This window comes from Schistocerca piceifrons, chromosome 7, assembly GCF_021461385.2.
Source record: "Schistocerca piceifrons isolate TAMUIC-IGC-003096 chromosome 7, iqSchPice1.1, whole genome shotgun sequence".
Taxonomy (NCBI): domain Eukaryota; kingdom Metazoa; phylum Arthropoda; class Insecta; order Orthoptera; family Acrididae; genus Schistocerca; species Schistocerca piceifrons.
The window spans coordinates 85,401,778-85,413,757 of record NC_060144.1 but is presented as its reverse complement, the minus strand read 5'-3'; the positions used below and the strand labels follow the sequence as shown (position 1 = coordinate 85,413,757).

The 11,980-nt window shown below is 39.4% G+C and overlaps 1 long non-coding RNA gene across 1 annotated transcript in view; it reads right to left on the bottom strand.

Moving 5' to 3' along the window:
* Positions 1-2,874: 2,874 nt before the first annotated feature.
* The window catches only part of LOC124805379, a 21,964-nt gene continuing 12,858 nt past the window's right edge, over positions 2,875-11,980 (bottom strand). Inside the window, exon 3 of the long non-coding RNA XR_007017451.1 lies at positions 2,875-3,019. This is a non-coding gene — a long non-coding RNA (uncharacterized LOC124805379). The remainder of the gene's footprint in view (positions 3,020-11,980) is intronic.

The following is an 11,980-nucleotide window of genomic DNA, read 5'->3' as shown; positions in this document are numbered from 1 at the left end:
GCACGTACGTAAGCATACTGTCTGGTCACCTGCAGCCATTGATGTCCATTGTGTATTCCGACGAACTTGGGCAATTCCAGCAAGACAATGCGACACCAAACACGTCCAGAATATCTACAGAGTGCTTCCAGGAGAAATCTTAAAGAATTTAAACACTTCAGCATACCCTGGATACCTTGCAACGTGCTTTTCAGAAGTGATCTCCACCCCCTCGTACTCTCACGGATTTATCGACAGTCCTGCAGGATTCATGGTGTCAGTTCTGTCCAGCACTACTTAAGACACTAGTCGAGTCCATGCCACGGGACATCTGCGTTCTCGAGGGGGCGTTACACGATACTAGGCAGTTGTAGCACCAGTTTCTTTGGCTCTTCAGTGTATATGAACTGCTGTGTATGTAATTTACAAAATACTACGAATATATCTCTTAAATGTCCACCTTGTACGCACTTACGTAATATTCGCACCCTTCTCCATGTCCGGATTTTAAGCAGAAAAGCAGCCACCAATACTAGCAACGTTGGTGTCGTCCATTCAGAGCGTTACAATACGCCGCCATTTTACAGGCAATTCAAATTTTCTAAAATATAAAAATAAGTGCTCACTTCCTGTGAAAAAAGTAGTAATTCCGATTTTCATTACCTTTCTGAATAATACTATAGCAACTTAAGGTGATATTTCAGCTTACAAATCTTCATACTCGCAACAGTCTTTGGCCTCTACTGGACTAACAAAAGAAAAATTCTCGATAGGAATTTTCACGCACCGTAATTCTCGTTGCCGAGAAATAATGAAAGTAATTAAATTAAATTCAGAGATATTATCTCAAAAGGGGAGAATAATTTTCCGTTTCCTACTTAGAGCACTCTCGTTATTTAGTTCTGATGTTTGAAGGTAAACTAAAAGTCCTTTCACGATCTGAAGGATAAACATGGGGACAGACGCTATAGTAGGCTACCCCTGAACAACTTCTAAAAGTTTGTCGGCGGCTTTCTGGTTCAAGCTGTATTGGCGAAAGGGGAAGCACAAGAAAAGAACGGACTAAAGAGCACGAACGCCACAGGCGTTTAGCACAAAATATAAAGTCAGCGATAGCTCTAAAAGAATGTGATAAGGTTATGGATCTTAAGAACATACGAGTGCTATCCAGAGGATATAACATTGACCAAAGAAAAGTCCGTGGGGCAGTTGAAATACCGAGATGTCAACTTCTGTGTTCGCGATTGCCGGCCTCCCAGCCACAGCTAGCAAACAATCGAGGGGGCACCGCAACAATAATATTGTAGATTCTCCCTCTATTACAATACATGCTTTCAGTGTCTACCCATGACGACTGCCCACCGATAGCATCCTGAAAATTTTTACCCGGTACCGCCATTTCTCAGGAAAAGAGAGGAAAAATAGTGCTTTACATGTGAACACGACACTATCTTCCGACATTCTTCAACCATCCAGGGACACACTGGAACCTTCATCAATTAACCTTAGCGTGCTAGAAAGATTAGAGTGATGTTCCCAAATCCAGAAATGTAGCCTGTACACTGGACCGTAATTGAAAGTTCACAGCCTGTGTACTTAAAGACTACAGTTCAGCACTGAAAACTGTGTTAGGCAGCGCAGCACTTGAACGAAAAGGGAGCTACCTGTTTCGGAAATGTTAATGATTTTGCAGACTTGATCCATTGTTTAAAGCAGTAATGTATGTAGACGAGATTTTTATTGACATCCCACTCAGTCCTGAGCGGTGTTGTTGTTCAAATGGTAGACTTCGTGATGAAAGAACCAACCCAATGCTTCGAGGATAATCAGTTAAAACTAAATGATAGCATACCTGAACACACATTTTTCTTCCTCGGGAAATTTGCTGCAGACGTTAATGACCTTAAGGGGAAAGGGAATTTCTTTGGAGCTCATCTCAATGTTAAGTTACTTGGAACACAAAGTTAGAAGAGGTAGTTAATAAATTATTGTTATGAGGATAACAAAACTTTGATCTTGTTCTTATGATCTGTTCTATTTTATTTCACGCACGTTTAAACTACGGACTAGTACTTTCGGGAAAAGAATGTTTTCATCTGACAGGAGAATATGTAAGACGCATTTTTTAACCACAAAGCACGATTTCTTGTGAAATATGCGTTACTGAATACAGAAAACAACTGTTGCTAATTTGTACGTTCCTCATTTTCAAAGTTTACGTTACAGAAAATGTCTATATCAACTAGGGCCAGTGTCCATATTTAAGAAACCAGAATCAAAAGCTTTGTGAACAGCTTCTGGACAAAATACTCAAAATCAAAAACACTTCTGTACACACTGTAGTAACGTTTTCTGGAAAATTTTGCCAAAATGTGAAGGAGCAGCCAAACATATTTAGAAAGGACTGGAACCTAGGCTAAAAAGATAGTCCTTCTGTGGTACTGAGGTGTTCATATGTAAGAGTGAAAATGATATATTAATTTAAACATATTGTGAAGCAGACGACGTATTATGTCAGCAGTAACTTAAACGTAACTTTATGTGCGTTATGTACTTACGTAACAATGCGAGCAAATTGTTGTCTTTAAAGATATTACTCTTCGTTGACAGTGTCTCATGCAACAACAGTGCTGCTTTCAACAATAAACGAATTTCGCGTGATTCGATTTCTATACCAAAATTTTAAGGAGGGTTAGGGTACTATGGAATTTACAATCATAGTACTTGTACAAATTTCAGTATAAATGATATGAAACAAGAATATTTCGGAAAGATCGATTGTGATTTGGACGCGCCAGCCGTTAACAGTCCAAGGACACTGACGCAAAGAACATAAATCAAGGGTGGGATGTGATATTCGAAACGAAAATAAACTATGTTAATAATATAACACAATTTCAGGACGACATTTCTTTATTCAGTGTTTACAGTTAATTTATATCTAGTCTACAAAGTCTCTGGCAGTATCTGCATGTCATTTCTTCAGCTCCTTCATTAATCATCAAAGTGCTCTTGGCATCATATCAAACCGCCCTACAACCTGCAACAAAACACGATGCTGACATTAAACACTTTCTCCACATACATCTAATAAACAAGATACGTTTGTATGTGGTTACAAAATTTTTTTTATAAAATGCAGTTATAATCTACTTATATCAAGTTTGGTGTGACGTATATATCTCGCCCAACTGATTCGTTAAGGACTAAGTAAGAACAGCTTCTGCTGAAAAAATTCACAGTACACCCTCATCATCATTATCACCAGCGTCATCATTAACGTTTTGCTTCATATTCTGGATATCATTTCCAACGGGTTCAGAGTAGGACTTTTTTTAAGAGCCTGTATGAAATTTCCTTACACCATTATCAACGTTGCAGAAAATACAGCGACAGGTGGCTCAAACGTGGTTGCTATCATACTACCCACCTTCTTTATTTGGACTATTCCTTCTTAGAGGTGTCATATTGGTTCAAAAGCAGCAAATATAATACAATTCTAGAAATGTAGAAATGACTTACAGTTACGAGAAGTAAATGTCAGTCGGCATATACAGAATGAAACTCAGGGTGAAAAATTTCTAGGAATCGAGTGGCACCAGCACGTCGGTAAGTTAACAACACTTTTTCGTGCTTTGTACTTGCCAGTTCTTCTCATTGTGTTAATCTGCAAACAGCATTACTGGCCTACTTAGTGGAAGTTCGTTCAGTATTCTGCTATAGTAGCATTGGTGTGGCAATATGCCTAAGGTGTAATACGTATTCATTCTACAGAAATGTGCAATAAGAATATTGTAAAATATCTTGTTGAGGCGTTCACAGAGTGATCGGATGGTATTCTCGTGATATTAATGGTAGTCCCTAACTGTATTTGCGGTTAATAAAACCAATAAATTCAAGATTAAATTTACGACCACAATATTTTAATTAAATGTATTTTTGAAGAATTGCATCACGAAACTACTAAATGCTGCTGTGACATGCAGTTTGGCAGTTCACAAAACGAATAGAATTATTGTCTTATGACTAGAGTGTTCATTCAGTTCAATTGGAATCAGCCAACTCGTACAAACATCTGGTTATACTGGTATGAAATGGAATTATCACAAGGCTCAGTCATAGGTAAAGCAGGTAATAGGATCCGATTTGTTGGTAGGTTACTGGGCCAAATGTAGACAGTTTACAAAGGAAATTCGTTACAAAACACTCGTGTGACATTTCTGAAGTGTGTGAGACCTATACCGAATAGGATTAACGCGGGCTACTAAACGTGTACAAGGAAAGGTGGAAAGAATGGTGACAAGTTTAACCGATGGGAGAGCGCCGTGCAGATGCTGAAACAATTGAACTGACAAACGCTTGAAATGACACCTAAGCCGCGAAAGGGTGCTTAAAAATTTTCACGGCATTAAACCGGGAGTCTAGAAATATACTACAGCCACCCTCGTATCACTACCCTCTACCCACAGATTCTCAATTGGGTTTAAATCTGCTGAGTTTGGTGGCCAGAAGAGTACGGTAAACTCCTCCTGATGCTCTTCAATCCACCCACGGACACTTTGAGCTGGGTGAGACGTTGCATTGTCCTGACGGTAGATGCCACCATACAGAGGAAAAACTAACTACATGCGATGATTGGCATGGTCCCCAGCTATAAATGCACACCTACGTTGGTCCATTGTGCCTTCCAGAATCACGAGATCGCCCAGGGCACCTCACCAAAAATTTACCCGGACCATAACTGTTTAATGGAGTTTACTTTCAGACGTTCCACACCGTTACACTCCAACATCCATTTGTCCGATGGAGCATAAAACGTGATTCATCTGAAAAGGCCCTTCTCGCCACTCAGTGGACGTTGAGTCGCGGTACTGGAGTCCAAATTCCAGCCTTCGCCATCAATGAACAGCAGTCAGCATGGGTTCATGAAACAGACACCAGCTGCCGAGGCCCATACTCAGCAAATATTCACTGAATGATCGTTGAGGAGACACCGTTGGTAGCTCCTTGGTTCTTCTGGCTAGTCAGTTGCTCAACAGTTGCACGTCTATTGTCACATATACACTTCCACAGAAGTCATTCACTCCTCATCGACAGTCCGTGGCACACCATAGTCGCCTCAGCGCCGGTTTTGGGTAGCGTCATTTTGTCATGCACAGTGTACTTCAACCAGGCCGCAAACTAACAGTAAACAAACTTAGCCGTTTCGAAAATGCCGCAACCCCAGGCCAGAAGACCAATGATCTTGCCCTTTTCGACATCAGATAAATGGCTCCGCTCCCACATTACGACAAGGACTGAACGGTATTCCGCGACCCCCGACACGCTTCATATGCCCTCCACTGCTGCCGTCAGTGAGTTGTTGTTCCATGTTCACGTCGAACGCAGGTGGTGGTCACATTAATTTGACTGGACTCTGCATATTCATACAGGAAAGAGTATCCGTGACAAGTACAGCTCTCATTTTCCCACTATCAGAAGGCAGGAAAAATGTTGACTTATTATCTGTTGTACTTGCCTTGGGAACAGTCACTACTCATTGTTAAAATATTCATGTAGGAGATAGAACTCGTGACAACTAGAAAGATACAGTCCCATTTTCTTATGTCGGCAAAGAAATACTTGTTGATTTATTGGCCATTGTACTTGTGGTGGGAACAGTCACTACCCTGTGGTGCGAATTCTGAAATCTGAAATTTTTGAGTGCGATATGTAGGGTCAGTAGTCCAGCCTGCATTATTAGTTTTGTGTCCCACTGTTATTTTAATATTAAAATTATAGAATGATCATTGTTTGCGACACAGTCAGACGAGCAAAAGTTTCATTTTAAACTGCTTTATTCTGAAGATATTCGTTTCCAACATGACACGTAAACAAATGTTAAATTTTGACGAAAATAAAGTAGCCTATGAAATACCATTGATCTCTGTGCCAGGAACGGATACCTTCGTCGAAAATTTGAACAATATCAGACGTTGGTATCCATGCAGCATTACTTAATAGTAAATTTGTCTGCACTGTTCTTTCTAAAGAAAGTCACTTCTTGCTCATCATTGTCTACTGTTAAAACTTGACCTATGAAGTGTTTAATAGAGTTTTTTGTTGAAAATTTAACAATAATAAAGGAACCTATATGTACATATATATATATATATATATATATATATATATATATATATATATATATATGTTTCATCACCCATATGGCCACTGACTTCACTATTTAGAGAAATTACCGTTGCAGTTTTCTCTGAAAATAAGTAACATTTCACAACAATTATTTTTTCAATGGCATGCTCTTTTTAATTAATGTATAGGGGAATAGAGCATACACTGAGTGTACAGGACAAGTGCATGAACATCATGAATAGCTGTGTCAAATAAGAACTTCAGCTGATGACATTGATCATTAGAATAAAATTTGGCCACAACTGATTTTCTCTCTCTTTTAGTACCCTCATAAAAACACGCTGCTTTTATAGCCTGATATTTCCAATCAAAAACTGCATGCCAGATCACACCACACCAAGTACTTGAACAATACACTGCTTCAACAATTCTTTTCCTGTGAACTTACTAATGTGATATATAAGGTCGATATTATTTGTGCATTATCACTTTAAATACAATACACTTACCTGTAATGGGAAAATATCATACATTACAAGAGACACAAAAACATTGAGTAGCTTGAAGTTGATTGAGGTACAGCATAATTTTTTTTCAGTGCATCCTAAAATTAGTCTTTTAAGCTTAATGGTACAGGCCATAGGAAATTAATTTCAAATTTAAAGTTTTATTTTGTGAATTATTTGCTTTCCATACTGCATTCCCTTATATTTCTTACTTATGGAATACACTTAAATTGAAAATATCACTTCTAAGTTTAAAAACATGAAGTTATATATTTTACTGGGACAGAATGGGACAATAAACTGTATTTTTATTGCGTTAAAAGTTATCTTTACGTTACAGCACAGCAATGAAATTTTAACTGTTAGTAATAGAAGCCAGCCGGAGTGGCCGAGCGGTTCTAGGCGCTTCAGTCTGGAACCGCGCGACCGCTACGGTCGCAGGTTCGAATCCTGCCTCAGGCATGGTTGTGTGTGATGTTCTTAGGTTAGTTATGTTTAAGTAGTTCTACGTTCTAGGGGACTGATGACCTCAGATGTTAAGTCCCATAGTGCTCAGAGCCATTTGAACCATTTAGTAATAGAAATTTAAAGAATTTAGAGAAACAAAAATACAGAAATTAATGGTAACATACCATGCAAAAGGGTCTTCTGAGACTGTCATTCAAGAGCTTCTTTTCTTATTAGTAAGTGTCCAGTTCTGCATCCTCAATTACAAAGAATGTACAGTGTTCCCAAATGTATATTATACGGAATACGCAACTCTGACCTCTACTGCAATAAATTTGCCTACAGTAACTAAGGATAAAAAATATTTTCTTGAGTTTGGCTTCACATTTGTTGAATTGGCCTCTTTGTTAAACAATTGTCCCTTAGGTTATTGTCTACATAACATTCAGTGTTCAAAATGTTTTTAATATAGTCTAGCTCTCCACCCTATTCTCAGAGTGATATAGCTGCCCCTACCGATGTCGTTTTGTGCAACCCGCACTACATCTGAATCAGGAATGGTTCCAGATAGGCCATAGCCACGTAATCGATATACTCTTTAAGTTTCCTCTCAGAGCTTTGAGAGACCATTAGCAGACGGAATTATACTGTTAAAAAGACAAGTGAGGGTTGCTCATGAGTAACATGATATTATTCGACCAAGATTACCACCTTACTTTTGCCATACTTATCCAAGTGTCTCTAGTCCTTCTTTGTGTAATTATCAGTGTAGTCATACAGGGTTTGGATGTCTCTGTAAGTTTACAATACTTACTCTTTTGCAAATGGTTCAGAAACATTGCCTTATAAAGTGGGTTTCACCAGCAGAAACAATGAAATTAATGGGATGTATCAAAATGGAAAGTGCAGAAGTAACAAATTTATGCTATATATAACTGTGCTAAAGTAGTTTCATAAACAAAATTCATACGATAGGTCTGTCTTTGTATACTTTATCGATTATTCTGCGACATTTTGGTAATGTGCTTCGCATCTTCAAAGTGAACTGGCCAGCAACATTTTTCTGTCGTCTGGGGTTGCCTAAACGACATCGGTAAGGGTAGTTGAATCAGCCTGTGTATATCAAACTTTTCATTGGATTATTTCCACGCTGTCGCCTGTGTGTATTCTGTTGCAAATACAGGCGTAGTGAGGGCTGCATAAAACTATATCAGTAGGGTCAACTGATTCACGCTGAAAATCTCAGAATCTAGATTTCTGACTTCCCAACGGAGTCTACTTCTTTCTAACTTCGTACCTATCAATTTTTACACTGCAGTTTACAAGTGTACGAATATTTTTATTTGGAAAGTGGTTTAGGACCATCACATTCTCTAAATTTTATTTTTTATTTGATAAATGTCGTCATAGTGACTTCAACTGAATCTGGGGAGAATGATGCCAATTACAGACTTAGATCTCGGGCTATGCTGCAGATCATACCTTCCACAAGCTTCGCCAACTTACGACCACATTGTCAAAATAGAGTTAGGCACTATCCCATTCGTATCTATTTCAAAAGCTTCCTGTAAGTTAATATTACAGACATCCTCAGCCTACGCAAAATAGCGCAAGAAAATGTCAATCTAAGGCAGTAAAAAGGTATCTGTGTATGGAATCCTACTACCGAAACGTATTCTGCTACGAAAATTAGTAAACATTGGCCGGAGTGGTAAACTGTTATTAATGCATTATATTAGGTTTACAACTTTGCTTCTACCGTTTTGAAATAGATGGCAGTAACGGCAAGTGGTGGTGCAGTTGGTAGGTCGTAAGTGTCACACAATAAGCTCAGACATTTGTGAAAAGAATAGTCCATCAAAATATTAGTGGATCTGTTAATGCATCAGAAGGCTATTCTCGACTGAATACATCAAATTACAAGCCAATTCCCGTCAGTTGCGGGAAATTTTAATTTTCTGCTTTGAAATGAAGAAATCTGCGGCTGAGTCTCATAAAATACTTGATAAGACCTATGGTGGGGCACCCGTCAGTGAAGGAACGGGCAGTAAATGCTTTCAACGCTTCAAGGAAGGTGATTTTGACGTCGATGACCGCCTTGGTGGTGGAGCAGAGGAGATTTAGCAACCACTGAAACAACTGGAAACAATCACAGGAGATCGTTATCGAAAGCAGCTAATGTGTTTGAGCCGAGAACTGATAGACAAACGGGCCACAATACAGCGATAGACATGAAAAGGTGATTTTGCAGCATGACAGTGCTCGATACCATGTCGCAAAACCCGTCAAAACATATTTGGAGGCGTTGAAATGAAAGTCCACCCACCCACCGTATTCTTCAGACATTGTTCCATCTCCCTACCACATTTTTCGGTCAATGGCACATGGCCTGGATGACCAGCACTTTCGGTAATATAAACGAGTGCGGCGCTACGGTCGCAGGTTCGAATCCTGCCTCGGGCATGGATGTTTGTGATGTCCTTAGGTTAGTTAGGTTTAAGTAGTTCTAAGTTCTAGGGGACTGATGACCTCAGATGTTAAGTTCCATAGTGCTCAGAGCCATTTGAACCATTTTTGAACGAGTGTGGAACTAGATCGATTCATGGATATCCTGAAAAGACGCCCAGTTCTTCCGGCGCGGGATTTGCATGCTGCCCGGAAGATGGGAGAAAGTTGTGGCTATACCGTATAAGGACATACAACCCGTCGAGTGTCACTGAAGAGCCGACATATAAAAGCCCCATGTGTTCTGTTTACAGCACTATCTACCAAAAAAAAAAAGTGTGAAACGGCAATTTACACTTAGGAGACTGAGTCTAAAAACGTCCTTGCCTAGAACAAGAGCTTCGAGAGTTGCCATTCTGTGAAGCAAAACTATGCCTCAGCTCATAGGCATTGATGTTTTGGACTCGCCCGTCATTATTAATTGTGACAATTTATACAGCAGTTTTTGTTGTTGTTGTGGTCTTCAGTCCTGAGACTGATTTGATGCAGCTCTCCATGCTACTCGATCCCGTGTAAGCTTCTTCATCTCCCAGTACCTACCGCAACCTACATCCTTCTGAATCTGCTTAGTGTATTCATCTCTTGATCTCCCTCTACGATTTTTACCCTCCACACTGCCCTCCAATACTAAATTGGTGATCAATAGATGCCTCAGAACATGTCCTACCAACCGATCCCTTCTTCTAGTCAAGTTGTTACACAAACTTCTCTTCTCCCCAGTCCTATTCAATACTTCCTCATTAGTTATGTGATCTACCCATCTAATCTTCAGCATTCTTCTGTAGCACCACATTTCAAAAGCTTCTATTCTCTTCTTGTCCAAACTATTTATCGCCCATGTTTCACTTCCATACATGGCTACACTCCATACAAATACTTTCAAAAATGACTTTCTGACACTTAAATCTACACTATATGTTAACAAATTTCTCTTCTTCAGAAATGCTTTCCTTGCCATTGCCAGTCTACATTTCATATCCTCTCTACTTCGACCATCATCAGTTACTTTGCTCCCCAAATAGCGAAATTTTTTTACTACTTTAAGTGTCTCATTTCCTAATCTAATTCCCTCAGCATCACCCGACTTAATTCGACTACATTACATTATCCTCGTTTTGCTTTTGTTGATGTTCATCTCATATCCCCCTTTCAAGACACTATCCATTCCGTTCAACTGCTCTTCCAAGTCCTTTGCTGTCTCTGATAGAATTACAATGTCATCGGCGAACATTTAAGTTTTTATTCCTTCTCCACGGATTTTAATACCTACTCCGAATATTTCTTTTGTTTCCTTCACTGCTTGCTCAATATACAGATTGAATAACAACGGGGAGAGACTACAACCCTGTCTCACTCCCTTCCCAACCACTGCTTTCATTTCATGTCCCTCGACTCTTATAACTGCCATCTGGTTTCTGTACAAGTTGTAAAAAGCATTTCGCTCGCTGTGTTTTACCCCTGCCACCTTCAGAATTTGAAAGAGAGTATTCCAGTCAACATTGTCAAAAGCTTTCTCTAAGTCTACAAATGCTAGAAACGTAGGTTTGCCCTTCCTTAATCTAGCTTCTAAGATGAGTCGTAGGGTCAGTGCCTCACGTGTTCCAACATTTCTACGCAATCCAAACTGATCTTCCCCGAGGTAGGCTTCTATCAATTTTTCCATTCGTCTGTAAAGAATTCGCATTAGTATTTTGCAGCTGGGACTTATTAAACTGATAGTTCGGTACTTTTCACATGTGTCAACAGCTGCTTTCTTTGGGATTGGAATTATTATATTCTTCTTGAAGTCTGAGGGTATTTCGCCTGTTTCGTACATCTTGCTCACCAGATGGTAGAGTTTTGTCAGGACTGGCTCTCCCAAGGCCGTCAGTAGTTCCAATGGAATGTTGTCTACTCCGAGGTCATTGTTTCGACTCACGTCTTTCAGTGCTCTGTCAAACTCTTCATATAGTATCGTATCTCCCATTTCATTTTCATCTACATCCTTTTCCATTTCCATAATATTGTCCTCAAGTACATCGCCCTTGTATAGACCCTCTATATACTCCTTCCACCTTTCTGCTTTCCCTTCTTTGCTTAGAACTGGGTTTCCATCTGAGCTCTTGATGTTCATGCAAGTGGTTCTCTTATCTCCAAAGGTCTCTTTAATTTTCCTGTAGGCAGTATCTATCTTACCCCTAGTGATACTCGCTTCTACATCCTTACATTTGTCCTGTAGCCATCCCTGCTTAGCAATTTTGCACTTCCTGTCGATCTCATTTTTGAGACGTTTGTATTCCTTTTTGCCTGCTTCATTTACTCCATTTTTATATTTTCTCCTTTCATCAATTAAATTCAATATATCTTCTGTTACCCAAGGATTTCTCTTAGCCCTCGTCTTTTTACCTACTTGATCCTCTGCTGCCTTCACTACT